We start from the raw sequence: 27,919 nt of genomic DNA, 5'->3' as shown, positions 1-27,919 counted from the left end.
CTAGCATCCTCTTCCTCCTGCACTTTAGATTTCAATTTCAACTCATAAGAGGTTAGTGAGTTAATGAGAGATTCAATAGGCACAGAATTTAAATCCTTCGCCTCCTCTATTGCAGTCACTTTATTTTCCCATTCTTTGCCCAATGCATTGAGAATTTTCCTGTTCTTCTCTCCCAAGGTGTACTCTTTGCCCAACACCTCGAGATCTTTGATCAAGTCGTTGAACCTGCAATACATTTTGTCAATATCCTCAAGAGGTTCAATTTTAAATGATTCATACTTTGTGACCAAAATAGCCTTTTTCTGTTCTCTCACGTTGTCACCACCCTCATGGATTTCTCTTAGCTTATCCCACATTTCTTTGGCCGATTTACAGCCTTTTACTCTAATTGATTCATTTGAATCTAAGGCACTATAAAGAACATTCATGGCCTTGGCATTCAATGTGAGGTTAGTTCTATCTTGAGCATTCATTTCAGCTCTCGTTTTTTGCCGAAGCAAACCTGTATCTGCATCAAGAAAGTTAGCTTCATGCGGTCCTTCACTCACAATAAACCATAATTCAATATCAATAGATTGCAAAAAGATAATCATCCTTTCTTTCCAACTAACATAATTAGAGCCACTAAACATGGGAGGCCTAGTAACAGATTGCCCCTCAACAAACATAGCATGACTGGTTGTCATCTTTACTCCAAGCCGCTTGAACTTAATCTCTAGGAGACCAAACTCTGATACCAATTGTAAGGTCCAAAGACAACCTAAGAGAGGGGGTGAATTAGGTTGATTAAAATCTTAATCAAATTTATGCACTTTTTCTTTAATAAAAATTTACCTTCTTTTCTAGTAATGATCAACCAAATAGATTAGAAGAAGAGAGCAATGTTGATTAGAAAAACAAGTATAGATAAGCAATGAAAATTTTATTAAACAAAAAGAATAAGATAGAATATCAAACCGATTGTCTACCAAGCTTTTCTCAAACTTGAAGACCAATCACTAGGTTGAGCAACTTCTCTTTGATGAAAGATGATCAACTAGATATACAATGGAGGGAGCACTTCCTCCTTGCCCTAAGCCTCACTTAGTCAAGTTAAGAAGTTTTACAATCACTCAAATAACCCTCAACAAAGCTACACTAATGAAACTTTCAACCACAAAAGAAATGCTCACAAGAAATTCACACCATTTGGAGAACAAATCTAGCTTTGGAGACTATTTTCTAGCTAAAATATCTCTTGAGATCTTGTAAACAAAGTGTGCAAAAGTCTTCTGCAGGTTTAGGATCTATTGTATTTAAAAGGAACCAAAAATGAGCTTCATTAATACTTCCAACGGATAGAAGGTAGATGAAGAGTCAAGTAGCCGTTGGGGCTGTCGGACGTCCGACGGATTAGTCATCGTCCGATCCCATCGTCCGAAAATCAGCCTAGTTATTGTTCGGACGTCCAATGGTGTATCATCGTCCGACAGCAATGCGTCCGATCGTCGTCAGAGAGTTGGCAAGTCATCTTGAAATTTTTCGGACGTCCGACGTGGTTGATGTACGTCCGAGGCGTGTGTCCGATCCTTTCGGACGTCCAACACTTCCTTATGAACATCCGACAGTGCTTCCTTCTTGATGTTCTTTATCCTTTCGGACGTCCGACAGATTCCTTTCGGACGTCCGACATGAGTGTCCTGTTTTTTATTCTTCTTTTGGTTGATTTTCATTTCTTGACATATTCGTACCTGATTCTTTGATAGGCAAAAAACACTTATATTTAAAGAGAGTTAGATAAACATTTCAAAGTACTTTGTGATCATCAAAACCAAGAATAACATATTTCAATTTTGTTTTATAATATGTATATTAATATATATATTAATGTACATATTTCAATTTGTATATTTCAATTATGTATATTATATTATATATATAAATTATATTAATATTAATATGTATATTTCAATTATGTATATTAATATGTATATTATATATATTATATCAATTGAAATAAATATTATATATTTATACATAAATATAAATATTTTGTTTAAAATATATTTTTATATATTTATAAATATATTTATTTATATATATTTATATAAATTTATAAATATATTTATTTCAATTTTTTTATAATATGTATATTAATATATATTAATATGTATATTTCAATTATGTGTATTATATTAATATGTATATTAATATGTATATTATATATATTATATGAATTGAAATATATGTATATTATATATTATGTGTATTTACATATATTTATATAAATATATATATTTCAATTTTGTTTTATAATATGTTTATTAATATATATTAATTTACATATTATAAAACAAAATTGAAATAAAAATATTATATATATAAATAAATAAATATAAATATATAGAAACAGAGCCAGTATATATTTAAAAAAATCCCAAAAAAATTGTAAATTATAAAAATACTGATAAATATATTTTTAAAATACCTCTAAAAACAATCCAAAAAACATCTACAGTAAAAGTTTTTCATATACACAGTTACAATAAATTTTTTAAAAAACACCTCCAAAAACAACTAATCCAAACAGAGTCTAAAGTGCCTCGTCAACTTTTGCCAACACCGATACCTCCACTTATAGAGTATACAATGTAAAAGGATAAAATAAGTTATAATAATATTATCATTATATAAAAAAAAGTATAAATCATCCTAAATTTTAATTCCTTCCAATCTTTTTTGTTTACTTTCCTTTTTTTTATTGGAGAAATTTGAAATTTGCAATAAATCTTATATTGCTTGCTTATTCATGATGGTTCTTGATTCCACCATCAAACTCTGTTCTTGATTCAAAATTTAATATTACTTGCCCTTTTTTTTCCTTGAATGTTTGTAATTTATAACCAATTTTTCCATGAGACAATTAGAAACTTTTCTTAGAAGTGTGTCCCAAAATCTATCAAATAGATAAAAATACAACCCTCTTAACTAACATCGCGCCATATTTCAAAGGGATAATTGCAGAAACCTCCCCTGAGGTTGTTAACATTTGCACTGACTTCCCCTGTGGTTTGAAAAATTACACTGACATCCCCTGAGGTTACTAATCCTTTACAAATTTAGTCCAAACGATTAAAATATTATTTTAGGGAGTGAAATTAGAATTTTATACTAGATTTGTCCTTTGTGCTACATGTCCAATGAATGATAAAGTACTATAAATCAATTAAGAATTAATAAACTTTAAGGAGTATAATTTATGGGCAAACATGCATTACTCATTTAAAATACTGGCTCTTTACGGGTATTTTACTTTCAAACATTTAATTTGTGATAAATATATCAATATTTGTAAGTAAAATTAAAAAAGTGTTACCGTAATATTCTTGCAAAAAGGAAATTGGTAGGTTATTTATTTAATATAAATTAAATATTTTTTAAACAAAAAAATGACCCATAAAGTATTAATTTTTTATCACTTTCATCCATTATATGAGTAAAGTATTCGTTATTTATGTGCATTTTATTCATTTAATTTATGTTAAATATATAAATGTTTGTAACTAAAATTGAAAAAATATTATATTAATATTTTTACGGAAGAGAGATTGGTAGGTTTTGTATTTAACAAAAATTAAATATTTGAAAGTAAATACAAATCTGTATTTGAGCGTAAATATTTGTATTAAATTAAATATTTGAAAGTGAAATACCCGTAAAGAACCGGTACTTTAAATAGTTACCGGCTCTTTATGGGCAAACACGCATTATTCATTTAAAGTACCGGCTTTTTACAGATATTTTACTTTCAAACATTTAATTTATGATAAATATATCAATGTTTGTAAGTAATATTTAAAAAGTGTTACAGTAATATTCTTGCAAAAAGGAAATCGGTCGGTTAGTTATTTAATATAAATTAAATATTTAAAAAAAAGAAATGGCCCATAAAGTATTAATTCTTTATGACTTTCATCTATTACATGAGTAAAATATTGGCTCTTTATGGATATTTTATTTTGAATCATTTAATATATGTTAAATACATAAATGTTTGTAACTAAAATTTAAAAAGTGTTATATTAATATTTTTACGGAAGAGAGATTGGTAGTTTTTGTATTTAAAAAAAAATTAAATATTTGAAAGTAAATACAAATCTGTATTTGAGCGTAAATATTTGTATTAAATTAAATGTTTGAAAGTAAAATACCCATAAAGAGCCGGTACTTTAAATAGGTAATGTGTATTTGCCTATAAACTATACTCCTTAAAATTTATTAATTGTTAATTGATTTGTAGTGCTTTGTCATTCATTGAACATGTAGTACAAAGGACAAATTTGGTAAAAAATTCTAATTTCACTCCCTAAAACAATATTTTAATAGTTTGGACTGAATTTGTAAAGGATTAGTAACCTCAGGCGAGGTCAGTGTAATTTTTCAAACCACAAGGGAGGTCAGTGCAAATGTCAAAAACCTCAGGGGAGGTTTCTGCAATTATCCCTATTTCAAAAGGAAAAGGGAGAAGCTGTGCTAAAAATGTATTGATTGCCAATTAGGTCCTTTAGGTTTGCACTCTTGCTCCAAATAAGTAGTTGTTGAGGGGTATTTTTGTCTTTAGAACTGCTAAGCTCATAGTCAGCCCTTGAGCGTTAACAAAAGGTCCAAATAGTTCCTTGCTTTTTTTTTGTCACAACAATAACATTCATGTAACCTAATTTATCTTATTACAAGGAAGGGAGTCTAAATATACAGTATAAGGAACTAACAAGTAAACTAAAAAGGTGTTCTGACACCTCATTTGAATTTTATTCACTGCAACCATGGTTTGAACCTACGATCTACAACTAAAACTTAGTGGTTAAATAGTTACTTACTCATGAGGGATATTTTGTTTTGACTGTTAAATTGTTTTAGTGTGGATGGAGTTTGTGTGTCACATTTTTCGTCCTTGGATCTTCGGTTAACTTAGGACCAATTACTCTAGACAGATGGATCTTTTTAGATTATAACTGTAACTAAATGCTTGGATCTTTGGTTAATTTAGGACCAATTACTCAAGACAGAAGGATCTCTTTATATTATAACTATATGTGTTTCTAAATTGCACAAAACTCTAAATAGACTTTTTGTGGAGAGACATTCATTTGGAAATGCCTGCACAATGTTTTACCAGCAAGGGAACTCATCTACAGGAGAACTAAAGAAGGGAATCCTATTTGCTTAGGATGTGGAGAGACTAAAGAAACAATTGAACATGTGCTTCTCCAGTGTAAAAACGCTAAGGACATTTGGAAGATGGCACCAATTCACTAGGATGGAATCGAGCAATTAACAGATTGTTTTGTAAAATGGTGGACAACAGTTATTGAATCTCAAGAAATCAGAGCAACTGAGGATCATGTCTCCCTGACCATCAACATTCTCTGGCAATTTTTGAAGGCCAGAATGACAGGGAATTCAATAAAAAGGAAAAAGAACCTCACAGAACTTTTGAGAAAGCACAACGAGAATGGGTGGAATATAATGAAGCTAACATGAAGACAAGAATAAGGAAGAACACTCAGGAAACATCAGCACAGGACTAATCAAAGTCATCATGAAGCACAAAGGATAATGCAGCTCAAAATCCACACCTAGCAAAACAAAAATCAACTAAGTGCTGGGATAGAAATCACGGCAACTGACAGCTCAGGAGTCAGGACATCTTCAAGTAGCTTGGATGTGCAGGGAAAGGATATCAGGAGATTCACGTCAAGATCAGGCCGAAGCAGTGAAGTTGGCCATGATAAAGGCAGTTAACCAAGGATGGAGACACGTCCAGATTGGTGTGGACAACAAAAAACTGTTTGACTACTTCCAGAAATCAAGCCACGGGAGTAGTCAAGTTTTGACTCTAATAGGTAATATACAGTCCCTTGGTTGTTTTCTAGGTGCTCTTTCTCTTTTGCTGACATAAGGAAGACTAATAGTATTACTACATTGAGCTAGATCTTTGGTTGGACGAGGAATGGATGAATCCCAATCTTTGGTGCTAGTGCACCAAAATAACTTGTAGGACAGTTGTCCTTTTTGATTGAACCTTTGTTTAAATACTGTATAGTTTACAGCTATATAAATGAAGCTATCGTTTCGATCCAAAAAAAAGAGACATTTTTGTGCACCTGGTTAGCTTTTCTCTTCCCTCTCCCATACGAAGAAAACAAAAGAAATGAAAAGAGGCAGAGAAGTCTTTCCTATTTTTGGCTGACAATCCGAGAAATTTGCTTCTCATTTCTACTTCAGAATTCTTGCTTTACTTAGGCCCTGTTTGGTTATATAAAAGGAACTACAAAGGAAAACAATTCCGGGAAAATAGCGAGGAAATTGCGGTTCATCTTGGCTCAATTACAACACATTTCCTTGCGAAAATACGAGGAAATGGAAGAAATCACTGAAAACAGGGTCAACACAGGTAAAAATATCAAAGGGCTGGACCAATTGTGGATCCTAGCTGGGTTATGAGAGAGATCGGGTCAAATTAAATCTCCTCCAACATGGTTTCCGACAATCATCGTTGCCAATTTTAGAGCAAGGGTGATGAAAGGCTCTGAGGAAGTGCAAAATTAACACGAATATCTCTATTTTGCATAGGTTTGCTCACTTGGAGAATTTCAGCCCTTTTTTCTTTTAATTCTGTTGCTTTTGTTCTGTTTCGATTCGCATAGAAACTGGTTTTTCTGTTCATTCTGGAGATTTTATACCTATTATATGTTTGTATTAAGGTTAACTGATTTTTATTTTTTCGCATTGGTGTTGCGAGTAGACTATGTTGGTACCATTCCAAACTATTCAATCCCTCAAACCGTTTGACAATGATGATTTTCGTGGCAATACCCGTAATGTAGGTTGGTATGTATAGTATTCCTGATTCATGGCATTAGGACTTTGTATATGGGTCTGCATAAATTTTTATGTATGATACATGCATTGGTTGGATCAAGAGATGAACTTTAACTGGTTTTGTATCTGTTCAAACTAACTTAAGTTACCTACAAATAAGCACTAAAGTCACAGCTAATCTTGATCTTACCAACATTTAATTGATATATTCTTTGAATTTTCTGAATTACAACCTTGCAGGCAAGTTAGAGATTCTTAATAATACATGGCCATCAGGAGTAAAACGGGGATGATCAGAATCCTTTTAGAATATTATTAAATTAGCAGTTTAACCTTAGGAAAATATTTGTCATTATCACTAAGATACAGAAAAGAATTGAACTTCATCAGTTTAGCCCAGAAATAGGAACCAACCATATGTGACATGTCATCATATTGTGTAATCTACAAGGAATGATATGTGAAATTCTTGAAACCTCTAACTAACTCATGACATCTATAAAGTTAAGATATTTGTGATGTTAAATAACCAAACTGACAATTATTTACCGTTTATAAGGGTATTGCAGGTTGGATTTTTATAAGTTATTCATGGTCGAATTCTGTCCAGTGGACTCCTGAATTTGCCTTGCCTCAATCTAATTTTATGTAATTTCGACCATGGCAAGTGTAAGATATTTGGGTTTAGACAAAAATTCAGCAATGTTACTGCAAAATGAGATTTCTTTCTTAAAATGTGGTTGTACATGCTATTGTTGATCAGATGCCAATGATGAGTTTGTAGAGCATGTGCAAAAAATTGAAAGTGAATGCAATGTTCCAAGAAGATAGGTACGTGACAGAATCATAATGGAAGACATGGTTCTCTTTCCTTAGTAGAATCTTCTATCCTAAGATAATCGAATGTGCTAAGAAGATGTACTAATCGCAGATAGAGGCTCTGAAGTGTACTCCCATGCCATAATGACAAAATGTACCTGTTTAAATATTGGAGGCATAATTGAGCAGCCGATGTATTAAAAAAATTTCTTTTGTGGCCTTGCTGCTTTAGACTAAGATATGGTTATAGATCTGCAATAGCAAATAATTCAGTAATAAAAAGCATTACTATTATGCATAGAAGGGTTGTACCCTTTATCTTTTTTCAACCTTTTAACTTTGAAATAGTTCATATAAACTGCTTTATATGCAGTAATTGCAACTACAAAGTTTACTTTTCATTCTTTTGTTTCTCCAAAAAGCAAATAGACCATTATTCGGTTGATATTTTACCATAAATATATGAGGTAGTGGATTTTGATGTAATTTTAGATTATTAGGCCTTTTTTTGGGAATAAAGAGAGCGATTTTTTTAGGTAAATTTTACAATTTTTTTATTTCTTTTGAATTCTTTGGATTAAAATATTGGTTGTTTTTCAGTTTTATGAATACATTACTCGTTTCAATTTTATGGAGTTTTGGGGATTCAAGCTTGCTTTTGAACTTAGTTTTGTAACAATACAATTCTCTTACTATCTTAGTCACAATAGAATTGTTTATAGAATCAAATGAATTCTCAATGTTGTCCACCATTTAGAACTTAACCATGGTTGTCCACTTTAATTAAAGTAAATTAAAGTACGATACAATTGTTAGGCAAGTTTAAGAGTGAGAATCATCGTTCATCCAAGTGCAGGTTCAACAAAATTGATTATGATTGATTTAAGATGAATTTTCTTTTCTTTTCATGTTTTCCAATCCCATTTCTTTCACAAAATCCATGATTCAAAGAAAAGAATTTCTGTGGAATTTTTTTCCATTTCCCTACTACTTTATTTTGTTTCCCAAACAAGAGAAAGGATTAGGTTTTCACAAGGAATTTACCTTCCATTTGCTCACTTTACTTTCCTCACTGGTTTCCTAGAGCCAAATAGGGCCTTAGTGATTGTACTTGCCGGGATGAAACCCACATTATTGTACAGAGATTAGGTATTACCCCAAACTCAGGGATTTTTTTACCCAAAAAAATGTTTGGCCGTTTGACTTATTGGAGTTGTAACCATCAGATTTTTGCAGAAAACCCATCATTGAAAATTTTGGCTTGCAGTATTTGATTTGATGAGCAGTTCTTTCACTCTTCCTTTCCTCCTGTTTGTTGAGAAATTCTCACCATCTTTTCTTTTTTTCATTTTGTCCAGTATATCTGTAAAAATAGAGGTTCACAATGACCAAACAAAAGAGGAGAAACATAGATACAGAGCTTCTTACCGAAGGAGAAAAGGTTTAAGAAAGGATTTTGCCTGGAGATTAGTTTTTCTTGCTCTGGATCATTAATGTGCTAGATCTTTGGTATTATGTATTAGACGAGATTCAAAATTTCCGTTTCTTAGCCTCATGTGTCTATAATTTTCTCTACCTTTTATGATAAACTATTGGTGATGTTTCTTAGTATTAAGTGCAACTTTCAGTGGTGGTCTCCAGTGTTCCAAGGCATCCAGATGTCAATATGGCCATTTTTTTTAGTTATTATTTTGTTTTCTGCCAACCAAGTGTTTTGAGTATGGGTTAGTATTAGACAGCATTTGGGCGAAGATAAAAAGAAAAAATGGAGTATAATGCTAAAACTAATAGCTATGATCAATTATTTCATGAGGTTATGGTGGTGGTTAACTAATAGCTTATTCTTTTGTCTCTCACAAAAATAGTGTTGTTGCAATTTCTTTCTTGTGTGCCGTCCGAATATGTTGAAAATCGGGAAAGAAGGAAAGTTTATTCTTATATGTAGTGCATCGAAGAATTAGTGTCCAATATAATGGTTCCTCTACTAATGAGCAATTCCGCAGAGAAGTTTGATTTAAGATATCAAATTGGGGGCAACTACTTTGTTGCTGTTTAGACAAAAAATTTTTGCTCTCTTATGCAAACTGTTGGTGTACTTGCATCTACTATATTACCTCTGTATAATTGCTACCCGCAGTAAGACCTCCGTTCATGATCTATATGCTTAGCACTCTCACTTATAGCACAAAACTGGAAAAGACGTAATGGATATAAATGGATTGATATCCAATTATAATCCGTTCAAACCCCTTCAAGTCACCCATTTGACATCTCTATTTAAAACAGCTAATATTATTTAAGACTTTTCTCATGAATGCTACTTTAGTGCATTTATTTTTGCCCATCACAATATGCACATAGGTCTTGTTTGATAACTCAATTTAGCACTTAAAGTTAATGGATTCAAATCTTAACATGTTCAGATGCGTTTGATAACAAAAAATTGAACATTTGAATTAATTAAGTGGTACTAAATTTTCGCGACAAAACTTGTTCTTAAAAATAAGTGATAACCTATTTATTTATCATTGAATGTGATATACATTTAAATATATCAGATTTAGTACTTAACAATTCAATAACCTTTAGTAGATGATTCCAAGTTGCACATATCATGCTAGAAGTTTGTTTGTCCTGAAGCATCCGGAAACAATTACTAAATGAAGCCCTGTGTAACTTCCCATACTTTGTCAATAAATCAGTTGTACTCTGCAATGATGTGCAATTATCTGCATACACTTCTTCTATACTCGGTGGAAGCTCTGGAAGTATCTCAAGTCTCTTGCATCCAACTAATTCAAGGATTTCAAGGCGATTGAGGCACTTGATACTTGCGGCAGAGATACTGATAAAGTTGTTTTTGCCAAGATTTAATTCTATCAGGGAGCATAAGCTCCCCAAATTGCAAGGGAATCCTCCATCTAACAGATTGCAATCACTAAGATCTAGTTTTGCTAGGCAATTTAATCCTGAAACAGATGGAAGAACCAAGCCCATTGAATCTTGAATTTTTTGACCTAGCAACCAAGAAGATGAGAATGCTCTCCATGTATGAGATGCCATTGCTCTACATCCTCTGAAAGATAAAGTTTTTAGGTTTTTCAAAAGTACAACAGAGGATGGTGGCTTGGAGATGGCAGTTTCATCAACATAAAGCTCTTCTAAGCTTAGTACATGTCCTAGCTCTTCTGGTAACTTGTCAAGTTTTGAGCAGCCAGAAAGAATAAGAGCTTTAAGACATTTCAATCTGCAAAGGCTACTTGGCAAACTTGTGAGACTTTTACAGTAGCTTAGATTCAACAAAACAAGGCTTCTAAGGTGCTCAATTGATAGTGGTAGTTCTTTTATTGGCAACTGTCAAAAGGTTTTTGGCAAAATGAAGAAATGACAGGAAAAAAGGGAAAAAGAAAAGACATCATATGGGTTCAAGCAAGATTCATTAGGAAACAACAATAAATCCAAGTTTAAGATGATACCTTTATCCCCTTCCGTAATTGTATGACGTGGCTATACTGTAGCTTGAGTCCTACAAGTTTTTCAGGTTGGAAACTCTCTGGAAGGGTATCCATGCCAGTTAAGCCACTGTATCTCATTCGGTATGCAATTTGGGCAGTGAGAAACAGAAGCATTATTGATTTTGATTAGCCTTAGTTTCTTCGTCTTTTCAAAGGCTTCATTCTTAATTACAACGTCTTTTGGGGTAGACAAGTCCAACATTTTCTGCCGCCGGCCAGGAAACACGTTAGCAGGAGAAGAAAAGGAGAGATTGCATAAACAACATATTCGAGAAATATAATTGAAATATTTTTCTAGGTGGAATGAGATCACTTACCTTGTTTCTAGCCAAAGCGTCACAAATTTCCTCTGCTGCCCATAGCCTGCTATGTTTTCCTGGCCCTTCTGGAGCCTTTTGGTGAACAATATGCCAACCCATATCTTGTATTAGACAATGCATCAGAATCCTTCCTCCAGAAACAGTTACCAGAGATTTGTCGATGAGAGCCTTTATGCCTATATCAGGATAGAAATTGAAACTATTAAGTACTCTTCTGATGTGGTCTTTCTTCTTCCCTTTAAAGAAACATGCAATATCCAAGAAAATTTCTTTTTTAACTTTTTTGAGTCCATTAAAACTTACTTTGAGCTTTTCCATAATTTCACTTCTCCATTCAGCCATGTCTCTGCCATACAGAAAGCTACCTAAAACTTTTAGAGCTAAGGGCAATGTTTTGAAAACCGAACCGGACCGGCCGGTTCGACCGATTGAACCGCAAACCGGCCATGGCACCGGTTCGGTTCTATGTTAGGGTTGACCATGCTAGAAAACCGATCAAAAACCGGTCCAACCGTGAAACCGTCAAAACCGGATTGAACCGATTTTTTTTTATTTTCGAGTTTTCCTCTTTTCTTTTTTTTTTTTTTTTTTTTTACGTTTTGCAAAATGTAGCTTTCAAGATTCGAACTCATGACCTTTGTAATAGAAGACCAATATAGTGGCCGTTGCACTATCACATCTTATTAATTTTTTTTATAACTTATTTATGTAAAACAAACACTCATATTTCTTTTTTCCATTTTTTTTATAAAATCTCATCCTTTCATGGCTCTTTCTTTTTAATCTTCAACTCACACACACACACACTCTCTCTCTCTCGCCTCTTTTCTTTTGTCACTCCCTTTTTAATCAAACATCTTTATTTTTAATTTATTGATGTTTTCTTACATCTTTTAATTTTACTTTTGTCCATTAAATTAAAAAAGTTAAAAAGAATTATTTTTTTAACCCAAATTATTTAATGCCACAACCACTTAATTTTATCTCATTTTTTGTTTCTTATCAAGTTTGCATTTCTATTTTCGATTCTCTTGATTTCTTTCGAACTCCAAACTTTCTTTTTTAAATTACAATATCTAAATCTCAAAACATAAATTAAAATTTAAGTTCACAATGTCTAAATTCTGATAGACGTGAATTTTGTATAATTTCAAAATATTGTGATATTTTTGGGTTGGATTTAAGATTTTTTGGTAGATATAATTGAAATTGAGATGAAATTTATTTGTTTTAACTTATAATTCAAAAATAAATAATTTTTTTTTAAAAATCCAAGTTATTCAAAAATAGTAAACTTTTCATCATGTAAAGTATTAAATTAGTCCATTACATGTCTTATTTTATGCATATATATATTTATATAAATTATTTTTTAAAAAATTCATTGAACCAAAGTTAAACCGGTTCGACCGGTTGAACCTCGACCCTTTTATTTCATCGGTTCAATTAACGGTCCAATTTTTAAAACATTGGCTAAGGGAAGGCAACCTGCATAATGCACTATTTCAATCGAAAGCTCCTCATAATCTTTTGCAGGATAGTCCTCCTTAAAAGCGTGCCAACTAAACGGCTGAATGGCTTCGTATTCATTCAACACGTCCACCTTGTAAATTCTATCTGCTTCACGTGTGACAAGCAAATGCTTATTTTTTGTGGTTATGATGATTCTACTACCATCACCGAACCACTGATGCTTTCCAACTAAGGCATCTAATTGGTCTAGGTGGTCAACATCATCAAGAACAATAAGGGCTTTTTTACAGCACAGTCATCTCTGAATCATATTTGAACCTTCAGAAACACTGCTGATTCTCAAATCTTTTAAGCAAAGAATTTTTGAAAGAATCTTCTCTTGCAAATTTTCCAGACTTTTTGATTGTTCTCTAACTTCATGGAGACAGATGGCACCTTCAAAATGAGTGGATATTCGGTGAAAAACAGCCCTTGCTATGGTTGTTTTACCTACTCCACTCATTCCCCAAATCCCCAGAAAGTGTACCCCATCAAATTCAGCAATGCATTTACTTTCTGAACTTGAGAATCAATGCCGACTTGGTTTTTTTCTTCAATTGCTACGATTCTTCCCAATTTAGCCATCACATCTTCGAGAATTTCTTGGATGCATTTAGACTCATGCCTATGCATGAAAAGGGAAAATAAAAGGTGATAAAAAATCATGCAAGAGGAGATGCATTTATCAACCATATTCTCAAAATAGATACATCTAACAAATGCTCATTTGGAAGAAACACTAATAAATGAGCAGATACCCCAATATGATAGATAGATACTTCAATGTAATGGATGCTGGAGTACTAAGCAACATCATTGTTTGTCATCATTTATACGTTATCAATATTTATTTTTGATACAATACTTATGGTGGCCTCGGAATCACAAATTGTATACTGATAAAGACCAAGGATGACAGATGATAGTGTTTGACCTGTTGAAGAATACAGAAGAATAGTTTTTGACTTACTCATTATGCACTGGTTTAGGGGTCAAATATGGTCTTATTGCTCATTACGCCTCTGAACTTACTAAGTTCTTAAAACAATTTCATGTGGTAAAATGAGAAGGATTCAATTTTTTGGCATCCTAAGTTTGACATGATATGACAATCGGACTTGAGTCGCCTGGTTGCTACTTATCTTCTTTTGTGTACAATTAATTAACTCCTAATAGGAATGCAGACATCAATAAAAGTACAGAAAATGTTTAGGTCAGAATTAGTTATTTCTTCATTTCTGTTTCATAACCTTATACCTATCTAGTTAGAAAGAAATGACATGAGTCAATAAACTCAAGAATGAAGGCAAGGATCCTTCTAAAACTAAAATGAAATGTTGAAAAGACAAATTCTGCCAGAGTGAAAGCATGAATATATTCACATGATACTAATTTTGATTATATGCAGAGCTAAAGCTTGGAACAACATGTCAGCTTAAAATGCAAGCTAAAAAAGAGATACATTTAATTTTTTTTAAAAAAATGATGATAAAACAATAATTTTGCTCGGTTCATTGAGAATGTTAAAACTGATGGCAATTTTATTGACATACATCCGACAAAACACAAAATAGACCAGGGGCAGGAACGGTTGCAATGGAACAGGGATAGGAACGGTTGTAGGTGTTGCAACCGTTCCTAGCAATTATGTACATTTTGCAAACGACGTAACTTTGTTTGCATATGGTGTGACTTACTTTCAACAACCTCTAACTTTAGAATAAAATTTTGTGGATTCCACACATGTTATTAAAATAGAGATACTAGATGAAATCTAGACCGTACAATTTTTTTTTGGCCAAATCTTGGCCGTGAATTGCCAGGAACCTTTCCTGCCCCTCTTTCACACAAAATGACGTGCTACAGAAATTCAGGTGTGACAAGCAAGTATAGAGTACGTTCTATGAAAACGTGCTAATGCATGTAACAAAAATTCAACCAAAAAGAAAAAAAAAGTGTTTGGATTGAGAAGATTTGAAATAAAATAATTTACTTCACAAATTTCAATTACCTTTTTATCTTTCCAATCACCTTTTTATCTCATATACATCATATCATAAAAAGTGTTATAGTAATTATTTCAAATAAATCATACAAATAAACTCATGTCCAAACACTTACAGCTGCTTTGGGAAAATTTCAGGCGTTAGACACTTCATGTTAATAGATTATACTTTTGACAAAAACTAGCACAATCATCCACGCCTCTGGGCTCCATTACCGGTAGTTTGCATGAAAACAGGTGATCAATTTCAAGTTGGAACTAGCACCAATCGAAAAGACAAGATACCAAACATTTTTGTGGTTGTCACTATTCTTTATTGCTGAACCCTGTGTACAATTTTGTCTTTTTCTGAGACACACATTATTGGTTTCATACAAAAATCGATGTAATTATTTATCAGTTAATTTTTTTTTTCATAGACAGAAGAAACACACACACAATTAGATTAGAAACGCTCAGAGAGTCATCGTCAAATTGAGTCAGAGACTAATCTAAGGGAGACCCACAAACCAACACCATCCAGCCAGTTATTTATCAGTTAATGGTACAGAACTTTTATTTTTTTCTGCTTTCCCAACCACACTGAGAAAATTGAATACTTGGAGGAAAAATATGTGTATGTGTGTCTATATACATATATATATATATATATATATATATATCCTCTGCGGTGCTTGATTTATGGATCAGTAGCAGTTTCGCAATCATGGGATTGGTCAAGTCAAACTCAGATCTAATTTCTTTTAACCAAGATCATTAACACTTCACCTAAAACCACCAAATTGAGAGAGGAGTGAACCAGGAAAAAGTTCACCAACAAAAGGATCGATGACCTTGAGGAAAAAAATACCAAACAAAAAAAAAATCTAACGCCTTATTGCAATTAAAAAATCATAACCAAATAGCCAGCTATTGGCCCAAAAAGAAGGGATGCTAGTTCAAATTTTTAAAGAAGAAAGCTAGTGACTTTACCCATTGGCAGTTTTGGGAACATCCCAGCCAGAAGTAGAAGAAGCTTCAGCAATAATGGAAATTTGGGCTCCGAACACTTCCCAAGATAGAAGAGAGTTTATTTTATAAAATATAGAAGAGAATTTACTTTATAAAACAGTTTTTGATTACAATAGCCCTAATGCTATGCATATTTATACACCACAAATGTTTAAACTAAAAATGGAAATAAATAACATTATTGCAAACTTCTAAACAATGTTTAAACTATATGTTTTCTAGGTTCCATCTATGGTGGAAAGCTGACCTGCCTATGCACGGTGGGCAGAACCACTACAATCACAACAACTCAGCCTGGGACCATTGTGAAAAGCTTACGAGTCCACATAGGCTTTGGCAACCGGTAGGTAATCATAGGTGAATTACGTAGCAGAGGAACGTGGGACTTTCTAAAGGGCTTTTTTTTTTGAAGGACTTTCTAAAGGACTAAATTGCATATATGTCTATGCATTAGATTGGGTTGATAAATTAATCATCATCTAGGTAAATGCTCAATTAGGGGAACATAAAGAATCAAGAGACAATAAGACATTAAATGCCAAATTTCTTTTCTCAAAACATGAATCCGATGCCATCATTTTCTAATTTTAATAATATTTAATTTCTGTGCATATGGTTGTGAAAAATTCCTTCAATTTCTCTTATGATGGCCAACTTTATTGCTGAACCAAGTAACTAAAACTAATCTAAAACTAATTATTTACTGAAAGTTTATTATTCACTCTCACTATTATTAGTTAATGATAATGGGTTTTTGTTGAACCCATGAAATGTTTGGTAGTAACTAAAAAAATACACGTATACCTTTTACATTTTTTCCCTTTTTCCTACTTCTTTTTCTTCAAAATTTTCTTCACTCTTTCAATTTGTTCTAGTATTTTTTTTAATTTAATATTATACTGGTGTACATGACATTTATAAGCGTATGCAAGTAATTAAAAGGGTTATTATCACTTTACCTCCCTTAAACTATATCACTATTATCAGTTTACCCCTTAACATGATCTTTTGGTCATTTAACCCTATAAATAATTTAACTCAACATGTCAATAAATCTTGAACAAAAATACCCTTTTATTCTATAGCATTATTAATTATTATTGTTATTTTATTTCTTTAAATTATAGTGATACAGTCGCTTTAATCCCTAACATTATTTTCTAGGCATTTTACCTCGTTGTTAATCTAACTAGTATAGTAAAAAAAATTTTAAATGCATTTACCTTTTTTATATATAATTAAAAATAAAAAAGTTGGAATGGTTAGTCATCATTTTTTTTCACTTTAAAAGATCCCAAAACATAAAACTAAATTTTTTCAAATTTATTTTTCACACTTATTAATACTACGAAAAGAAAAAGAGATAGGAAAGAAGAAAACAGAAAATTAGATTTTGCAAAGAAAGAAAATAAAGAAGATTCTAACATTATCGTATTACTTTAAAGTTGTCGGTATTAGGATTGGAATTGAGTGATAAACAAAAAAGTAAAATGATTTTAAAATAATAAAAATATTTAATTCTTTCTTATTTCTATTTTTTGAAAAAAAAATGACCTCTCTCTCTCTCTCTCACTCCCTCTCCCAGCCACGGATTTAAGGGGGGGCTGGTGGGGGCTTAAGCCCCCCCAAGCAGCCGGAAAACCCCCTATATATAGGGGATTCCGGCGGCCAGCCCATTGCAGGACCGCAGACTCCAAATTCTGCTCCCTCTTCAGCTTGTCTTTTAAAAACCAATCACAAACTCTCCCCGCATTCAGCTCCTCAATCGCACACCCTTCCTGCTCTGCTATCACTTTTAGCAGATTCAGTGACGATACCTGCACCATTTCATTTGTAAACTAAATAAATTACTGCTAAAACTTAAAACACTCAGAGCTCAGATTAAATGAATCGCATGGACACCCCTTTTTTTTTTTTTTTTTTGCTTTTTAACTTTTGCGTAATTGTACCAAGAGAAGAAGCATACCGTTAACCGACATAGAAAACGCTCATGAGGGCTGAGGCCGGATACTTCCACTAAACCCGCTTCTTCTAGAGACAAGAAGCTACGCCTTGCAGTCTTTTTCTCTCCGCCACTGCTACTAGGACTGCATGCTTTTACTGATAGTTCTCTTCTTGAATAAGCAGTGGTGTAAGCGTAATTCGCTTGCCCTTTTTTGATGCAAGCTTTTGGAAGCTTGAAATGATTGGAAATACATGATGGTCTTTTACAAACTTCCATTGGTTTATCGTCTGATCCAGTTGGCATTAGTTCTACCAATTGCGACTGCTTCTGTTGAAAGAGTATTTTCTGCAATGAATATTGTCAAGACTGATTTGCGCAACAAAATGGGAGACGAGTGGATGAATGACTGTCTGGTTGTATACATCGAGAAGGATATTTTTGCAACAATTGAAAATGAGCAAATATTGCAGCGTTTTTAACGGATGAAGACTCGCAGAATGCAATTGCCTCCTCTTCGTTATTCGAGTGCAACAACTACCAATACTTCAAGTGTTAATCAATAACAAATTTTTGGGTATGTATAATTATATGTTTTTATTATTTTTATAATTATTGAATCTAAATTTTACTTACTAAATATATTTATTTCGTCACAAAAAAAAAAATTTTAATACACTTCAGCCCCCCCAAAAATAAATTTCTGGCTCCGTCCCTGCCCTCTCCCCCCTTTTAATCTTTATATATATTTTTCAATATTAATAAAATTTAATAGGTAAGCACAGCTCGGGTGAGGAGTGGAGATGAACATGCATTTGAACTCGGACAACAACTGGGATCAGCTAGGCAACAGGTGGATTTTGCAATTTGTCTTTCGAGAAAATGCACTCTTATTTTTTGATTATTATTGGCACAAATTAATTCCTTTTATACAAATTAATTCCTTTTATTTATTTATGTATATAATTATTCATCTACGTGAACTAACAATTAAATTTAATCCTTAAGATTGGAGTACACATAAATACATTTATGGGCTTTTAACTTACCAAGGGTAAATGCAATAAAGAAAAATCGCTTTTGAACTAATGAACAGAATTAAAAAAATTGAATGGCAAAATTTGGATAAATTGCTTTAAAAAAATGGGAAAAAAAAGAAGAAGGGACAACAAATATGAAGATTGTGTAAATATAGATACATTTTAGTATAATAGAATACTTAGTGAATGTAGGTGCATTGTTATCTATACTATATATAAAATTTGAGGAAGGAATTTGGAGTTAACATTTTATGAACTTTTTTTATCCTTATAAAAACTAATTTTACTTTAACTATCTATAACTACTCATCGCTACTTTTACTTCTAACTATTTAAGTATATGTTTTTAACATAACTACCCCTAAATATTATAACTACTAATATAAATTATTTTATGAAACTTATTTAAAACATTAAAGTTTGTTTCAATAATAAAAGTTTTATTTAAAATATATTATCTATTTTTTGATTGCACGCACATTATGAAAAACGAAGCTGAATATGATTAATAGTCCTGGGATTAATAGTCCTATGATTGCCTACCGGTTGCCAAAGCCTATGTGGACTCGTAAGCTTTTCACAATGGTCCCAGGCTGAGTTGTTGTGATTGTAGTGGTTCTGCCCATGGTAGGAAGAAATTCGCACCTTGCACACTAGAAGCAACCATGTTTTCTAGACACAATGATGATCTTATTGACATAATTAATACTAATGATAACTATCAAGATGTGAGGAAGTCAAGCGGAATTCCTCAATCAGGCCGTGCAGATGGCCTTTCCACTTCCAGATGAAAAGAGAGAAAGAGAGAAGAAAGGGAAGGAGAGAGATTAGAGTGAGGAAATATAGAGAGAGAATCTAATGAACAAAATCTGTTATTGTCAAATGTGGGTCCTACCACTGTTTCTAACAAACCATAACAGTTCTCGCAGCTGGTCATTAACCGACTTAACCATCCCAACTAAAGCTACTACTGAAACTACATCGTTTTGGCTCCAATTACATTTCAATTAGTTTAACGAATACTGATTCTTTTTCATCGGAATCGATAAATAAAGATTGGCGGTAAAGCAATCTTTTAAAGGTGACCGACCAAGAGCCTGAGACGACAGAAAGATCAGCATCCACGACGTGTATTCTTTCAAGACCACACACTACTGTGGGAAATACACGGAGAGCGAAGACGTGTGTCCGAACTGCGGGTTCCTCGATCCATAAAAATTTTTTATTGGAAAATCTTCAAGATCTCGTCTTCTCCTTCCGCTGGATTTCAATCCCCTGACAATCACAACTCAGAGCTTTGGGGGGTCATCAAAAGTTCGGAATTCTGCCTAACATCGTTCTCGTATACAAGACTGATTCCCCATGCTTTGAAAACAGCAATATAACCAGACACTTCAATGGAAGTCCAATCATTTGGGCTGGGTACCCAATATCTATCCGAAGACCAGATATTATCCAATGGAAGATATCCTAGCCAAGTATGTTCTGAATCAATGTTTTCAGTTCCCAAATAACCTAAGGGGCCTACGTGGCGATAGCGCTTCATCTCCTGATCTACGAGAGTAAACGAGAGAAAAAAACCTTTAACTTTCTGTAGAAGATCACACCGTATTGTTCTCGAAAAATATGGGCTCTCTATCAAATCAGAAACAACACAAACTGCGAATCCCATGAACTCATCGTTGTACCAATTTGGAGGAAGTTTAACTGTTATTGAAGGCCCTGAATTCTGGTAGGTGAACCAGGATGGAATGCTCCCTCCAGGAAGACAGATGCTAAAGCTACAACCTCTCGGGCCATAACCTACAGGTGGAAATTCCTACACGGCAAAATATTAGGCCTCTCTCTCAGTAACATAACAAAAAGTTTTAGTTTGTGAAGCACATCTAAACTAGTAGTCCCTCTGTTTCAAAAAGTTTTTTGTGGACGCCGAGAGTTGGTATGTATATTGTAAAAAAGAAAATACCTTCCGCATGTGATTCCAGGTTGCATGTATCATGCTGGAAGTTTGTTCATCCTGAAGCAGCTTGAAACAATTATAGAATGAAACCCTGCATAACCTCCCATGGTTTGTCAGATCAGTTGCACTCTGCAATGATGTACAATCATCTGCATACACTTGTTCTATACAAAGTGGAAGCTCTGGAAGTTTCTCAAGTCTCTTGCAGCCAACTAATTCAAGGATTCGAAGGTGACTGAGGTTCTTGATACCTGCACCAGAGACACTTGTAAAGTTGTTCTTGCCAAGATTTAATTCTACTAGGGAGGATAAGCTCCCTAAATCGCAAGGTAATCCTTCGTCTGACAGATTGCAGTAACTAAGATCTAGTTTTGCTAGGGAATTTAATCCTGAAACAGATGGAAAAACCAAGCCAGTTGAATCTTGACTTTTTTGACCCAGCAACCAAGAGGGCAAGGATGCTCTACATTTACGAGATGTCATTGCTTGAGTTTGTTTGGATTGGGTTGATTTCAAATAAAAAAATTTACTTCACAAATTTCAACTACGTTCTTATCTCATATACATCACATCACAAAAAGTGCTACAGTAATTATCTCAAATAAATCATGCAAATAAACTCTTATCCAAACATACATCACTTCACAAATGTTTTTAGGTTTTTCAAAAGTACGATTGAGGATGGTGGATTGGAGATGGCAGTTCCATCAACATAAAGCTCTTCTAAGCTCAGTACATGCCCTAGCTCTTCTGGTAACTTGTCAAGTTTTGAGCAGCCAGAAAGAATAAGAGTTTCAAGACATTTCAATCTGCAGAGGCCACTTGGCAGACTTGCGAGACTTTCAAAGCCCCTTAGATTCAACAAAACAAGGCTTGTAAGGTGCTCAATTGATGGTGGTAGTTCTTTTATGGCTGTAGCGTCCAAATACACCGCTTTTAAATGCTCCATCGTACTAGGGGTGGGCGCGGGTCGGGTACTCGCCCCATTCACCATTTGGCTGACCCGACCCGCACTTTGCGGATCAGCCATTTTCTGACCCTTACCCGCCCCGAATATCAGCGGGTACCCGTTGAGATAGAGTCGGATCAGCGGATACCCGTCCCGACCCGTTTATCATTTAATTTTTTAAAAAAAATGATTTATACCAATTAAATTTTATATTTTACACATTCATCTAAGATTTAATAATTTTTTTTTCTAAAAAAAGGTTTCCCACCAAGAAACAAGCATATGAAGAGAATATAAGATAAAGGAAAAAAATTAAAAGAATTCAAAATCAATAAAAGTTTGAAATAAGTAGCACAATTTTTAATATATATGTTCCACATTAATTGAACTTTTTTCTATAAAATATAAGATCATGGCCTTTACAAATGAATCTTGTAAATAAACTATAGTCTCTCATATTTGTAATGTAATTTGTTCAATAAAATTATTTATTTAGTTCTAACTTATTATTTTATAATGTGTGTATAAAAATAAAAATAAAAAATATATATATATATATATATATGCGGGGCGGATCGGGTACCCGCGGGTTTTTAATTATGTGACCCTAATCCGCTCCGCATCTTAGCGGATACCCGACCCTCTTTTGACCCGATCAAATAATAAAAATCGGATATCCTAATTTTCGGATCGGATCGAGTCGGATATGACGGGTTTTCGGGTTAGCGAATAATTTTGCCCACCCCTACATAGTACCCAAGATTTCTGGAAATTCTCCAACTTTTGAACATCCTGAGAGAATCATTACTTCGAGACTTTCCAAGACAATTTTTTTTGGAAGGCTCCTAAGATTTGTGCAATTCCTCAGATTGAATTTTTGAAGCCTTTTCAGAAACCCAGCTGAAGGGTGTATCTCAGCAAGACTTGAACAACCTTCAAGGATCAATCTCTCGAGATTTGGTATCCCTGTGAAATCTGGAGTCCTTATTAACTTCTGGGAATAGCTCAGGTTCATGTATTTCAATTTGTCCAGCAACTGCCAGAAGGTTTTTGGCAAAATGAAGAAAATGACAGAAAAAAAGGGGAAGAAAAAGACATCATATAGGTTCAAGCAAGATACATTAGGAAACAACAATAAATCGGAGTTCAAGATGGTACCTTTATCCCTTTCCACAGTTGTATGATGCGGCTATATTGTAGCTTGAGTCCTACCAGTTTTTCGGCTTGGAAACTCTCTGGAAGGGATTTTGAAGGGTATCCATGCCAGTCAAGCCAGCGTATCTCATTCGGTATGCAATTCGAGCAGAGAGAAACACAAGCATTATTGACTTTGAGTAGCCTTAGTTTCTTCATCTTTTCAAAGGCTTCATTCTTAATTACAACGTCTTTTGGGGTAGACAAGTCCAGCCACATGCCCACAATATTTTCTGTCGCCTGCCAAAAAACAGGTTAAAAGGAGGCGAAGAAAGGGAGAAATTGCATAAACACATATTCGAGGAAATATAATTGAAATATTCTTCTAGGTGGACTGAAATTTAACTTAGAAGCAGAAGATTGCTAACCTTGTCTCTAGCCAAAACGTCACAAATTTCCTCTGCTACCCACAGCCTGCTGTGCTTTCCTGGCTCATCTGGAGCCTTTTCGCGAACAATATTCCAACCCATTTCTTGTATTAAACAATGCATCAGAATCCTTCCTCTGGAAAGAGTTATCAGAGATTTCTGGATGAGAACATTTATGTGTATATCAGGACAGAAATTGAAACTATCAAGTACTCTTCTGATGTAGTCTTTCTTCTTCCCTTCAAAGAAACATGCAATATCCAAGAAAATTTCTTTTTCAACTTCTTTGAGTCCATTAAAACTTACTTTGAGCTTTTCCATAATTTCATCTTCTGGAATTCTTTTTAACCTTTCCACTTCACTTCTCCATTCAGCCATCTCTCTGCCATACAGAAAGCTACCTAAAACTTTTAGAGCTAAGGGAAGGCAACCAGCATAATGCACTATGTTTTTCGAGAGCTCCTCATAACCTTTTGCAGGATAGTCCTTCTTAAAAGCATGCCAACTAAACAACTGAATAGCTTCATATTCATTCAACACCTCCATTTTGTGCATTTTATCTACTCCATGTGTAACAAGCAAATGCTTATTTTTTGTGGTTATGATAATTCTACTACCATCACCGAACCATTCATGCATTCCAGCTAAAGCATCTAATTGACTTAGGTGGTCAACATCATCAAGGACAATAAGGACTTTTTTACGGCATAGTCTTGTTTGAATCATCTTTGACCCTTCAAGAACACTGCTGAATCTCACATCTTTCAAGCAAAGGGTTTTTGAAAGAATCTCCTCTTGCAAATTTTTCAGACTTTCTGATTGTTTTCTGACATCTTCGAGAAAGATGGCACCTTCGAAATGAGTGGATATTCGGTTAAAAACAGCCCATGCTATGGTTGTTTTACCAATTCCACTAATTCCCCAAATCCTGAACCTTACCAGACCCCAAATTCAGCAATGCATTTACTTTATGAACTCGAGAATCAATACCAACTTGGTTTTTTTCTTCAACTGCAATAACTCTTCCCAATTTAGCTATAACATCTCCAACAATTTCTTGGATGCATTTAGACTCATGCCTATGCATGAAAAAATAAAATAAAAGGTAAGAAAAGATCATGCACGAGAGATGCATAACCATATTCTCAAAATAGATAGATCTAACAAATGCTAATTTGGAAAAAAACACTAATAAATGCTCCTACAGAGCAGATATATAGATACTTCAATCTAATGTATGCTTCAGTGCTAAGCAACATCATTGTTTGTTATCATGTATACGTTGTCAATATTATTTTTGATACAATACTTATGTTGGCCTCAGGATCACCAGTATTGAGGATGCTACTAGTAAAATAACAGTACACGGAAAGCAGAAAAATATGTTCCTTGGAAAATTGATAAATAGATGAACAGATGTCAACGAGACAAAGACTACTAAGGGTGGTAAATAAAGTAACAGAACTGTAACAACTGAATTACAGAGTTTGTGTTTTGTTTGTGGTAGTGGTGGTGGTGGGGGGGGCAGAGGAAAAACCATTGCCAACTGAGAAGAGGTGACAAGAAGAAAATTTAGAAAGAAAGACTTAACAAAAAAGAAATTGCCGGAAACATGTCAAATGCATAAGAGAAGATAGCGTTTCCAAAATTGAAATGAAAGTGAAAACTCATGGTAAAGAAACGTTGACAAAGACAACATATGTATACTGAGAGAGACCAAGGATGACAGATGATAGCGTTTGACCTGTTAAAGTATACGTTTTTGACTTACTCAAATATCGTCTTATTACTCATTACGCGCGTGCTAAGTTCTTAAAAATAATTTCATGTAGTAAAATGATATGACACTCGGACTTGTGTCACCTGGTTGCTACTTATCTTCTTTTGTGTACAATTAACTCCTAATAGGAATGCAGACATCAATGAAGTACAGAAAAAGTGTAGGCCGGAATTAGTTTTTTCTTCATTTCTGTTTCATAACCTTATACGCATCTAATTAGAAAGAAATGACATAACTCAATAATTCGATTTAAAGCATGAAATGAAGTATACTTCTTAGAATAAACTCGAGAATGAAGGCAAGGATCCTTCTAAAACTAAAATGAAAATTTGAAAAGAGCACTAGCCAAATTCTGCCAGAGTGAAAGCATGAATACATTCACATGATACATATCTAATTTTGATTATATGCAAAGCTAAAGCTTGGAACAACATGTCAGCTTAAAATGCAAGCTAAAAAAGAGATACATTTAATTTTTTTAAATTTTTTTTTAAAAAAATGATGATAAAACAATAATTTTGCTCGGTTCACGGAGAAGTTAAAACTGATGGCAATTTTATTGACACACATCCCACAGAATACAAAATGACCAGCTGCAGAAATTCAGGTGTGACAAGCAAGTACGTTCTCTGAAAATGTGCTAATGCATGTAACAAAATTTCAACCAAAAAAAAAACACTGCCTTGGCGAAATTTCAGGCGTTAGACACTTCATGATAATAGATTATACTTTTGACGAAAACGAGAAACAAGGGTGGTCACATGAAAACAGGTGACCAATTTCAAGTTGAACCCTCAAAATTGATCTAGCACCAGTTGAAAAGAAAAGATACCAAACATTTTTGTGTGGTCGTCACTATTCTTTATTACTGAATTCTCTGTATGATTTTGTCTTTTTTTTTTTAAATAACACATTGATTTGATAGAGAAATCGATGTAGTTATTTATTGTAGAAATTAAACCAAGCAAATATTAATTGGTTAGTTTAGTTAGCCGCGTGGTGTTAGTTTATTGGTTAGTAATGTTCGGACATAAGGGTGGTCACATGGGATAAAATCCCATATTAGTTGTACTAATAAGTGTACATGTCCGTAGGGTACGATAGGAGAATGATAGCCTCTGTGTCATTGGGTTTTATTTTTTCGTTTTGCATGTTGTCCTCCTTGTACCGTCAGCAGCGCAGCTTTTTGAATAGTTGAAGAAATTCCTTTGCCTCTGTATCATTTTTCTTGATTGTTTCTATAGATTTATGTGTGTTTCTTTATTTGGCTTCATCATTTATCAGTTAATGGTCCAGAATCCTGTTTTCTCCCCTTCCCAAACCCCTCCAAGAAAACTGAGTGCTAGAGGAAAACAGTCAAGAAATAAATTATAAATAACCTCAGAGGTGCTTGATTGGTACTTCAGTATCAGGATTGGTGTCATGGAATTGGTCAAGTCAACCTCAGATCATTAACAATCTTCCTAAAACCGCCAAATTGATAGAGTAGCGCACCAAGAAAAGGATCGATGATCCCTAGGAAAACAAATACCGAGAGAGAGAGAGAGAGAGAGAGAGGCTAACAGCTTATTAGTTATTACAATTCAAAAATGATACTTAACCGAATAGCCAACTATTTGCCCAAAAAGAAGGGATGCTAGTTCATATTTTTAAAGATCAGAGTCAGTGAATTTACCCATTAGCAGTGTTGGGAACATCCCAGCCAGAGATAGAAGCAGCTTCAGTAAGAGCTGCTCTCCACTTTTGAATCCTTTCCTTGCCCTCTATTTCGTCTTCATGATTGACAAAAGCTCGATCAAAGCTGCCTTTCTGTCTCCGTACCACAGATGGATCCACGTCATAAAAAACTGGCAGAACAGTTTGTCCCAACACATGCTTGCAGTCAATGATCTCTGCGAGCTCATCTAAACACCATGAAGAAGTGGCATAGTTTTCTGAGAATATTATAACTGCAATTCTTGACTCTTTAATAGCTTGGATTAGTGCAGGTGAAATGGATCTTCCTCTTTCAAGCTTTTCATCGTCTTTGAAGGTGTAAATTCCCTTTTGCTGCAGAGCATTATAAAGGAAGTCGACAAAGTTCTTCCGAACATCCTCACCCCTAAAGCTCAAGAAAACATCATAAGTCCATTTAGGAGTGGAAGCAGGAGAACAAGATGAAGAACAGGCAATGTTTCTCATTCCTTGCTCAAGAAAACTTCGCAAGTCCATTTAGGAGTGGAAGAAAAAGGAGAAGAAGAGGATGCAGTACAACAATGGACTGTAGATGTGGGGTAGAAAACTCAATGAAATGAACCAGAAGTCAATAAAACTTCTGCTTGCAATTCTGCTTTTCCTTGTTATGAGCATCCTAAAAGCAGTGGCTCTTAATTTCTCTTTTCTACGTTTGATCCTAAGATGCCTTTCTTAACGGGAGAGACTAAAGTGACCAGTCAACTTTTGCCACTAAATACACAGATATCCCTCTCCTTTCCCATGAAGCGTAGTTCGTACTTCATGCCGGATGTATTCTCGTTTCTTTCCTTTTATTTATATATTTATTTATTTTGGTTATGGCCGACATTCGGAACTTGTAGTAAATTTTAGGAAAAATCACGAAAACTCCCCACAAGTTTTGTACTCCATTTTTCACTTTACCCCCAA

General features: G+C 33.9%; 1 long non-coding RNA gene and 1 pseudogene across 1 annotated transcript; both read right to left on the bottom strand.

The window, feature by feature from the left end:
• Positions 1-10,197: 10,197 nt before the first annotated feature.
• Positions 10,198-11,818, bottom strand: LOC113704683 (uncharacterized). The gene is made up of 2 exons (XR_011820118.1): positions 11,513-11,818; positions 10,198-11,400 (listed from the first exon to the last, which is right to left on the bottom strand). It is a non-coding gene; the product is annotated as an uncharacterized lncRNA (long non-coding RNA).
• Positions 11,819-19,921: 8,103 nt separating this feature from the next.
• LOC113704681 (TMV resistance protein N-like) lies at positions 19,922-27,617 on the bottom strand (annotated as a pseudogene).
• Positions 27,618-27,919: the final 302 nt, after the last annotated feature.

This window comes from Coffea arabica, chromosome 8e (assembly GCF_036785885.1).
Source record: "Coffea arabica cultivar ET-39 chromosome 8e, Coffea Arabica ET-39 HiFi, whole genome shotgun sequence".
Lineage (NCBI taxonomy): Eukaryota > Viridiplantae > Streptophyta > Magnoliopsida > Gentianales > Rubiaceae > Coffea > Coffea arabica.
This window is presented reverse-complemented; position numbering and strand designations above follow the sequence as displayed.